We start from the raw sequence: 10,254 nt of genomic DNA, 5'->3' as shown, positions 1-10,254 counted from the left end.
AAAAAAAAAAAAAAAAGAGGAGAACGAATTCTCTAACATTTCTGTGTTGTTCAAATGCTGCAGACGTCATGTAAGGCAGTGCTCTGAACAGCTCGCAGGCTTGATTGGTGCTGATGTAAACCAGCCATTTCACACATTTTTAACAAAGTAGAACTGCTCATGACAAAAGTAAACCCGTTAAAAAAAAACAAAAAAAACCAAAAGCTATTTATGCCAATCACAAATAGTCACATCAGAGTTCATGTCTTGGCATTTTAATGCTTGAATCTGTATTTTGTGAAAACAAACAATCAAAAATTTAAAAAACATTTCACTAATAAATGATTGCTATCATGTGGAGTAAAAATATCTCAGGGCCATGAGGAAAATTTGTGATGTTTTATTTCTGCAATAAAGCTGAACATCAGTGTAAGAGTTAGGGCTCCCAGCTCAGGTTCCAGGGAGACATCTTTCTTCCATTGCATTTTTCTCCGTCCCTCCRATGCCAGCTCTTATAAAACAAGATACCACAGGATTTAATTCTAAAAATCTAATATTACTGCCTTGTGGTGAAGTGAATACTACAGATTCCTTCTTGATAATACTGTCTCATGGGATTCCTGCGTGGTAACAGAATCTCCTGGGATTCCTGTCTGGTAACCATATCTCACTGGATTTGGTAGTATTTCTCCCATTGGATAACCCCAGCCCCACCAAATAAGCAGTCATAAACCTCACACTCTCTTCATTTTACAYGATATTATTTTACTAATACCAGATCCTGGCGGGTTTTCACCACTTCTTTTCACTAAATTAGAATCAGGGCTCTAAGAGAAACGAATATGACAAAATGTTTTGTTTGTTTGACAAGACCAACATTAAAAAATTCCTTCAAAGAAGCAATAATTGGAATGCTCCATGGCTTCACTGCACTCAGTGTTTAGTCATACATGGGCTAGAAACCTTTCTGTTGTTCTGAAAGTGGGCTGTGGTGATAGTTCCTCATGCCTGTGAGAGAAACCACAGCTACATAGTTCCAAAAGGAATATATTRAGCAGTTCTTGAGAGAGGTTTTCAGTCAAATCATGAATTAGCAACCCAGCCTTTCTACCCTCAGCCACTCTCACCAACCAGTTGTTCACAGCAAGTTGACAGGAACAAAATTATTGCAAGATGCCCACGAACACGCAGAATTTTGTTCTTACAGTCCTTCCTGATGTTGTCAGACATTTTTCCAGCTTCTCACGGSGTGCAGGGCCACCCTGGGAAGGCAATCCACCAACTGGGGAACTCTGTCAGGAACTCTGTCAGGAGAGCTGCACATCTCACAGGGTTCAAACCCTTTCCATCATCCCGCAACACTGGAAGGGGGTCAGGAGAGATCTGCTCTGATTCTCCCTTGTGAGATTTCCAGGCTCAAAAGTTTTGTCTTGAGCTTTCCTTTGACTCACTTGTTGTTTCTAATGGCCCACTTGGGAAGAGGTGTTTGAGGGATCACCTCCAAGGAGGAATTGCTGCTGAGCTGGGAACCAGCCTTGCTCATGGGTGGGCAATTTCAGAATATTCTTCTATTGCCATGATGCAACTCCTGGAGTACTCAGTCCCCCAAATGTGATTTAGATAAAACAGAGATGGGCCCTGCAAAGAATTTTTCACTGGGATTTGCATCACTAAGCTCTTGGATGGGCAGGTYTTGACCAGGTGGCTTTTCTGACCAGCTGCACCTCTGGCTCAGCAAGAGAAGGAAAGTCAGAAACCCAGATACTCCCAAGGCTTGAAGGGAAGTGAAGATGCTTGAAGAATGCAGATATAGGGATGAAAGAAAGTGAACAGGCAGCACCTATTAAATATCTCCTGCTATGTGTTCAGACAAAAAAATAGACAAATGCCATTTTTCCTTTCACAGCTGTCTTTCTGCCCAAAGATAAAACTCACAGCTCCAGAACTTGGAGCTGTTCAGAGCCCTTTTTTGAATCCAGACCGTGCATCACCAGCAGCTTTTCCTTGGTCCCACTCAAGGAACTGGGATAACAAAGAACAACTTGATGTTGATTTTGAGAGGATCAATAAAGTTTTGAAGGTAAAAAAACCGAACACGACTGGCATACTTGATACCAGGTCTACCAAGACATCTCAATCCCTAAACCCTGGAATTTCCATGGTGTTGAACTGCCTGAAGTATTCAGCAGGCAGGGGAGCAAGTGGAGGTCCTGGCTGGCACCTTGGCACCCTCTGCAGTGAGTAGGAAGGCTCTTCTGGCTGTTGCTGTAGGAATGGTGTCAGATCAGGGGCTGCATCTCTCCTCTGCTGCCTTTTAAGTCCCAGCTCTCTGTTCGGACAACGCACCGAGAAAACCATGCTGGAGCGTCAGACAACAAAAACCTTTTACCAGGGGGCTTCTGATGCTCCTTTAAGGGGCCATTCATGACTTTCTGGTGTGTCACCAGCCCAAAAATACTGTGAGGGCTATTCCTTCAGYGGGGCTAGCAGTGCAAGCTGGAAACAATCTAGGGAACTCTCATCTTCAGGTCAGTGGGGACTGGCAGCACGGCCGTGAGCGAGGGGCGAGACGAGAAAGAGCACGGCTCCCAAATTGCTCTCGTGCATGCTGTGCCCAGGGACTGGCCCTGCAGAAAGGGAAGGGTTTATTCTGTGCCCAGAAGCAGAATTGTGGATCCCTGTTTTGTTGGGATGAGTATTGGGGCTTTGTGGGGTTTTTTTTTTTCCTTTTTTTTTTTTTTTTTTTTGCTTGAGGAATGACGAGGCTGGGAAAGGTTTCTGTAAAACTGGAAGGAAAAGGAAGGGTGCAGAGCTTGGGGGAGACACATGAAAATTCCTGCCATCCCACACTGCTTGGAACAGTTAGAGAGCAGCTCGGGTGTTTATCCTGTTTATAGCTCACAGCACTTCTTAGGGCCTGAAGCCCTCCTGCTACAAAAATAGGGGAGAACCCACAAAACCAGCAGCATCTCACATATAGCACAGCCCCTTTCTCACAAGAGGGGCAAGAAGCTTAAACGCCTTAATTAGAAGTTAGTGGAGTTATTTTTTGTGTGTTGCAGCCAACGCCACAGAACATGGGCTCCTGGTGGAATACCAGGGCAGTAAATCAATGGAGGGTCTCTGCTACCATTCATGAAATGCTCCAGCTGTGCTCCCAAGGATTAGAATGTCAACAGAGCCCTTGATTTGAATCACAGCCTTGCCTTCACTCAGGGGCCATATATTAGTCTTGAAAAGCAGACAGAGTATCATTGCTCAGGGAAAGAAAAAAAAAAAAAGAAAAAGAGAGAATTGCTGAGCTGAAAATAAAATGGTGATGTAGGGGAGCAACACTGCAGTGCAGCCAAAGGAGACATGTGGTGACTTTCAACAAAAAACTCTAGAAACTTGAACTTCAGGATTTTTCTCCATGTTTGTGGAGGATAAATTTCACAAGTCAAATTTAATTTTTCCCAATAGACAATGTTTAGGCACCTGTTTAAGTGCTCAGCTTCACCAAAGCCATTATAGCAAAGCCAGCTGACTCCAGCCAAGGATCTGGTCCTTCCTCAGAATATCAGGATTCCCAGGAAACAAAAATGGATCATTTTAGACAGTGGCAAATTTGTCTGGAGGGCAAATGTGTTTGCAAACCACTTATGGTTATGCCCCTACTTTAAGGCATGGTCAAATCATAGAACCAGAACCATAAAATACCCTGAATTGATGGAGACTGGACAGTATTGCATCAGACTGCACTCTCAAAAGCCATGCAAAAGGTGCAATTTTGCCTTTGTGAAACACTTGAAGTTTCCCAGGAATCTTTTGACATTTAGCAGGTGTTCTCTTGCAATGGTTGTAATAAATCTTCATGACCCACGTGGAACCAGGCAAAAAAAAAAAAAAAAAAAAAAAAAAAAAAAAAAAAAATAAAAAAAAATAAATAATTAAAAAAAAAAAAAAAAAAAAAAAAAAAAAAAAAAAAAAAAAAAAAAAAAAAAAAAAAAAAAAAAAAAAAAAAAAAAAAAAAAGCTGAAGGATTTTCTAATGATGACCTTGAAGCTGTTGACGAGGTCACGCTGGTAGTGTCATGCTGCAGTTTGCACATGTTCTTACTTTCTTATTCCTACAGGAATCAGCTGCTGCCAAAGTATACATGATACAAACTAGAATCTTGATTATCCAAAGCTCACTCATAGTCTCTGTTGCCTATAATACAGTTCTATCCCTGGCATTTATTGCTTACACTGAAAAGTATCTCAGTTATTCAAAACCTTGGTTGCCCAGATCCAGTGACTGAACCCATTAAATCAACTTGCAATTAATTCAGCTGGCTCAAAACCATTTCCCCTCTCATAATTGTACTGAAGCTGTGTAAAAATTTGCACAAAAAATCACCCAAAAAAGGGAGAAGCAAAAAGGAGAAAGAAATCTCCCTGGAACTGTTGGCAGGTTTGTATCTTTGCAGGAGCAAGGCAACCTCCTCTCTGAAATGCAGAATAATTTGAAAATGCTGCCTTGCACTCTCACTGAGGTTGAAGAGCAGCTGAAATGCAAAGGAGCTGCAGAGCTGAGCCAATTCCTGAAATGCAATCCTGCTTTTGCTGCCCTAACTCCTCCTCAGTCACAGTCCCCAGTGGCGATGGCAGCAGCCTTTTCTCTTGGCTTGGCATTTTGTTTGATTTTGTTTGTTTTGGTTTATTTTAGTTCCTAACCAGCACACGTGGAGCCTGTGCAGATCTGTGCCRGCTCCTGCTCCCTCCAGCACCTGCAGGATCTCCTGGGGCTCCTGCCCAGGCTCCAAGAGCCTCACCCCATGGTTTCCTGGGATAACTTGAACTCATTTCCCATGGTGTCTCCAAGCACACGCTGCTCCCAAAGCTGAAAACTCAGTTTTGCATCCAATAAATCCACCCCTGTTTTGCACTGCAGCCTGGAACAAAAGAAAGGCACGAGTTTGTTTCATAAATGAGTGAAACTCAAGTGTCACACCAACAAGGGAATTAAGTAATTGGTGTGACAATACACGTTTTGTTTGTCTCAGATCAAATGCTTTAGTTCTGGAAGTGTGTGCAGAATCAAAACCCACCAGCCTTTACTCAGCACAGCTCTTCAGGGCAGTTTTCTAAACTGATTCTCTTTTTTCTCCCCACCTGCCACTGCTTCTTTTCCTCTTTTTCCTCTCTCAGTCTCACAGAGGAAGCAACACCACAAGAGCAGCTTAGGGTYTAAGAGATGTAATTTTTCTTATCTCTCTTCACATTTTTATCTGTTCATGTCTCCTTTCCAATCCTGTATTACCAATGTTGCATGGAAGAGAGCACAAAGTGTCTTTCAGCTTTTCTACCAAATACTCCACTATTTTCTTTAAAAAAACCCAAAACTTCATTTGTTCTTTACATGGGACATACCCTAGATTGTCTCCAAGGCTTACCAAGAAAATAAACTCTTGTGTACCTCTCTAACTCAATCCTGAAGAGCTTTGTTTTACATCCTGGTCAGATAATAGAGCATCTCAGTCTTCATCATTTTTTTTTAACACATTTCCAGTAAAGCAYTTGAAACACAGCTCATTCTTCATTCAGAACTGGGGAAAGAAAGGGTTAATCTGATCCTGGGGGTTTCCTTTCCATATGCACTACTGAATTTGTGTAACAGATCCTTGGAGCAGACAGACTGTGGGACACAAACTCAGTTTCTGTTGCTGCAGTTTCAGACCTGTGTTGTGTGGCTTATGTGAATCCTGAATCCTGGCTCATTTGGTGAATGAGCCCATTTCTCCCTCCAAAAACTCATGCAAGGAATAAATTCTAAAGATGAGAATTTATTTAAGAACAGCTATTTGCCTGCTGTCACATATGATGTATTGKTAATGATCAAACTTACGTGAAGTACTTCCAAAAGAAGATTATTTCTGAATGGAAGAAAAAGTTTAYTTCCAAATGAAACAAAGACAGCTCAGTGTGAAATCTTGTGATATTTTGATGATAGTATCAGACCTATTTTACTTTGTTTCAAGACAAAAATGTGCAAATCAAGCAGCTGGTGCTGGGGATATTTCCAAGKGCAGAACTGCACTTTCCCCAGGGGTTGGATCCTCCAGGAGCTCCACAACCACCCCCACTGCCTTGTAATTTTTACATTTGCATCAGCACCAGGATGCCTCTAAATGCTCCTCACCTGCTCTTCAAATCCACCCATCTCAGCAATAAAGAGTTCTCAAAATCAATACCGTGGTAAAACCCCAAACATTTGTTTTAACCTGCAAAGTGAGGACCCTGAACAAAACCCCTGATGTTTCGTGGTCAATAAGGGGATTGCAGAAAGGATTCCCTTCTGCTATGCAGTGGTGGCATCTGAACTATTGCAGGACTAAAAGGGGTCAGTTCTCCTCCAGCAGCTAAATTTGGAGGTGGCCCAAGAATGCTCACAAAGGAGGACAGTCACCATCAACTGTTCTTTAATTATAGATCTGCTTGTTCACCTTCCCAAATCCTTCAAACCTGCTGAAAGGAAACAGGAGAAATTTGAACTTGCAAACTTCAAAGGGCTGTTTAAGATAGCTTTTAGGGAAAAAAAAAAAACCAAAAAAAAACACAAAACAGATCAATCAGTTCAATACATTTTCTCCCTATGGAAAGCATTTTACTTCTGAAAATCCAAGAAGAAAGAAAGAAATTCTTTAATAGAAGAGGAGGCAGATATGTGGACTAAAGAACTGCTACCTTATCCAAGCTATTCACCTCTGTTGTATTATTTAGTTCTCACAGGAGTACAAGTTTCCTAAATTTCCCTAGGGTTTTATTCATTTCATTCTCTTTTTCCCCCTGCTTTGCTAATTTGTGCCTCTGAAATAAACTTTTTCAACATCATGCTTATGGGCAGTGCTCTTTTCTGAGCACATCCAGAAAGCAAGGCACCTTGTGTTAAAAAAAAAAAAAAAAAAAAAAAAAAAGAACCCTAAAATTGAAGAAAAACAAGTCAAATTCAAGTAAATGTTTTACACTTAGGTACTTATGTATCTGCTTTTATTCATGTAGTATTTTTATGTCCCATTTGTTTCTATGTTAGAAGCTGGTCACTTCTTTTTGCTGTCATTTTAATGGCCACAATAAAAAAGTGACATTTGCAGCTGGCAATGTTTCCTTCCTCAGGTCAGGTTTTTTCTAAGGGTTGTGTCCACAGCCTGGATGTGGCTGAGAACATCCATTTCCCATCCCAGGAGCCTTCTTAAAAAYATGAAAAATCACCACGAAGGAGGCTGGTTAAACCACATTGCTCATCTCCATGCCTGCAGCTAGGTTTTCCTGTGGAAAAAAATCAAGGAGTTCACAGCTTGGAAAAGTGTCTCTGGCAGGAGCTAGGAACCCACGATCATTAAAAAAAAATATAAAAACTAAAAAAAATTAAAAATTAAAAATTTTATCATTTTCAAAAATGCCATTAACAGAAGAATGGAAAAATACTTCAGGGACTGAAGATTTGCACAGCAGAGGAGACCAGAAGCGACCAAGGGGTGATTGAAAACATTTCAAACCCAGTTCTTCAGCTCCAGGAAATGCAGGGATATCTGCCAGGACCTGGCTCTTCAGGAGATCCTTTTTGCAGTCTCCTGGTTTTGACATGTTAGCATCCTTCCCCTCTGCCTCACCTCTGCAATGGTTTGGGTGGGAAAGGCTGCTTTGTTGGTGTTTTCCTGGTAAAAGACACCTCCTTCGCAGCCAGTGGAAAGATGCAGTATTTATTATCAATAAAAATATTTTGCATTCCAAGAAGGAGAAGAAGAACTGTCAGTAAGGTCCCCTCTGTGCACAGATTATTGTTTTGATAAGACAGATCTCAGCAGTTCCTATCAAAACCTTTTTGGCAGAGTAATGTGCCAAACTTTGGTTCTGAGAAAACAATTCTGCACATCAGCCATGCACAAACAGCTGTCCTAACTGAATGCCTCTCTTCACAAGGCCTCCAGCACATTAYTGGATTTTAATTTTGTAATTAATGTTGCAATGAATGTCGAAGGATTTCAAATCCAGGAGTGTAAAAATAAGTGGAATCTCATTTGCTGCGGGCTTAAAGATGTGAATGCATTTGCTGCATCAATATGGAAATCAGAACTTTGTTGTGACTGAACATAGAAAGGCCTGGTTTAATTTGTCTGTATTCATTTTTGAGGAGGTTCATAGCACACTGCTCTCTTCTGGTGCTATTCCTTAGCTCTTGGAGCCAGAAAAAGGATTCCTGATTTTTAATGTTATTGATTACACATCTTTTTCAGAGGAAAATTGCATGTTACTCTGAGACACATGGGCATGTAAGGATGGAGAATCTGGTGCTTTATATCAGATACAAAAAAGCACTGAGATTCCAAGCTTTCATTGTTGCTAACAGCTTTTTTTCCTGAGGTTATTGTTTAGGTCTGAGAGTGAGATTTTGGATGGCAGTGCTCAGGGGTGGCAGGATGCTCAGGGGGAAGGTTTTCAATGCAACTCAAAGAGACTTTTTTCAAAGGCATTTTTCTGTGATATCTCATATTGCCCTGCCTGGCTACAACTTTAATGTATTTACTTGAACTCTGCCCCTCAGAGTTCACATTTACAGGTGAGGCTGTGAATCAAATATTTGACATGAAAATCAGTGTGTGGTAGCAGCTTTGTTGTAGAGGTTTTTTTCATCCTGACCTGCTCTGGATGGGAGAAAACCTTCTGAAAGCTGGGGGTGTAACCACATCCTCAGTTCAGACAATTGTAAGAAACACTTAAGCCTTGTTGGCTGAATAGTTGAGCTGAGAACAGCCCCATTTCAKCATCAGAACCATGCAGCCATCCAAAAGGAAGGCACGTGTGGCCAAAGGGATTTCTCTGCCCTTTTGTTTTCCAGAGGGTAGAGGGAGAAAAGCAGAGAAGGAAAGTGGAAACGTCAGGAAGTAAAGCAGGAAATCCAAGAGCTCACAAAAGGACTGGAARCAGGGTTTGGGGCTGGTTGGTGCTATTGAAGAGGATGAACAAAACATCTCTTCTGGCATTATTTTCATGCTTGTGGTGACTGGGAAAAACAGATTTTGTACATTCTTTGCAATTGAATAAGATTACCTGGAGAAATGTCACCAGGCCCTTTTCTAAACACTGAGGGAATGTGTGAAGCAGTTCCCAAATACAAGTGGAGTTCACTGCTGGTCCTGCTGAGGCAAACAGGAGAAGGTCTTGCAGAAACTCATATCACACCTCGGGAAAGGGTGAAACCACAAGTCAGAAATATCACAGAACTACCAGAATATAATCTCAGGATGGCAAATTAATGATGCTCAAAGAGAAGGACAATCCATGCTTAGAAAGTGGAGAAAAAAAGGTGTGAGTAAATTTGGAAACAATTCCTGCTCTGTAATTTAGTTATTTGACATGGGGGAGCTGTTCATGTTTCAAGCACAGCTCCTGCTTTKTATGAAGAGATAATCACAAAAGTCCCAACATAATCACCAGAGACCAGGATATTTTACACGAGGTTGTTGAACAGAGCTATGATGGGATAGAGAAAGGATTAAAGGAACTRAAATATCTGCTTCAGACAGAAACCAAGAAGTCACAGACCAGGCTGTGTGTCTTCTGTCTGGAAGCAAGTAAATGAAAACTTTGCCAAAACCCCTCAATTTGCTGTCCTCTGGGCTCCAAAATGCACAGCAGGGATCTGGGTATCCAAAGGCAAGGGAAAACTAATAATCAATTTGATTTAAGGACAGCTAATCACTGAATCACAGASAGGCTGAGGCATCATCTAGAGCAAGTAGTCCAGGAAAAGGTGATTAATTCAATTAATTTGTGGTGAGCATCCTCTCSTGGCTCCAGGGTGAGAACAGCAATAGCTTTGTTCTCTGGAGTACGGGAAGTTTGCACAAACTCTGTAGCCCCAAAAGGGGTAAAGTTTCCATCTTCCTCAAAAAAACATGAAAGAAAAGAATCCTGACAATAACYTGCACAGTGGAAAGGTATAAAACCCCGCAAGAAACTTTTAAAAGAGGAGACAGATCTTATTTTTTTTTTTAATTCCTAAGGAGAAAGTAGCTCAAATCTACTTCTTCCTATGATTTTGGTCCAAATAAATAAAATGGGATATTGAAYCCAAGTGGGATCATTATCATGAATAGGATTTCAGCCTGCCAGTGTTTGGGAACTGTGGAATTCAAGGTTACTAAAAAGAATATCAAACAATGAATGTCTGTAATGAAAAGCATTTCAACAAGAACATTAATATTTCTTAAAAGACAGAAAAAAAAAAAGACAAAGCCATCTCCTTTGAATT

This window comes from Malurus melanocephalus, unplaced genomic scaffold (assembly GCF_030028575.1).
Source record: "Malurus melanocephalus ecotype Western Australia unplaced genomic scaffold, MMel_1.1 scaffold_182, whole genome shotgun sequence".
Taxonomy (NCBI): Eukaryota; Metazoa; Chordata; class Aves; order Passeriformes; family Maluridae; genus Malurus; species Malurus melanocephalus.
Note: the sequence above shows the minus strand (reverse complement) of the source record.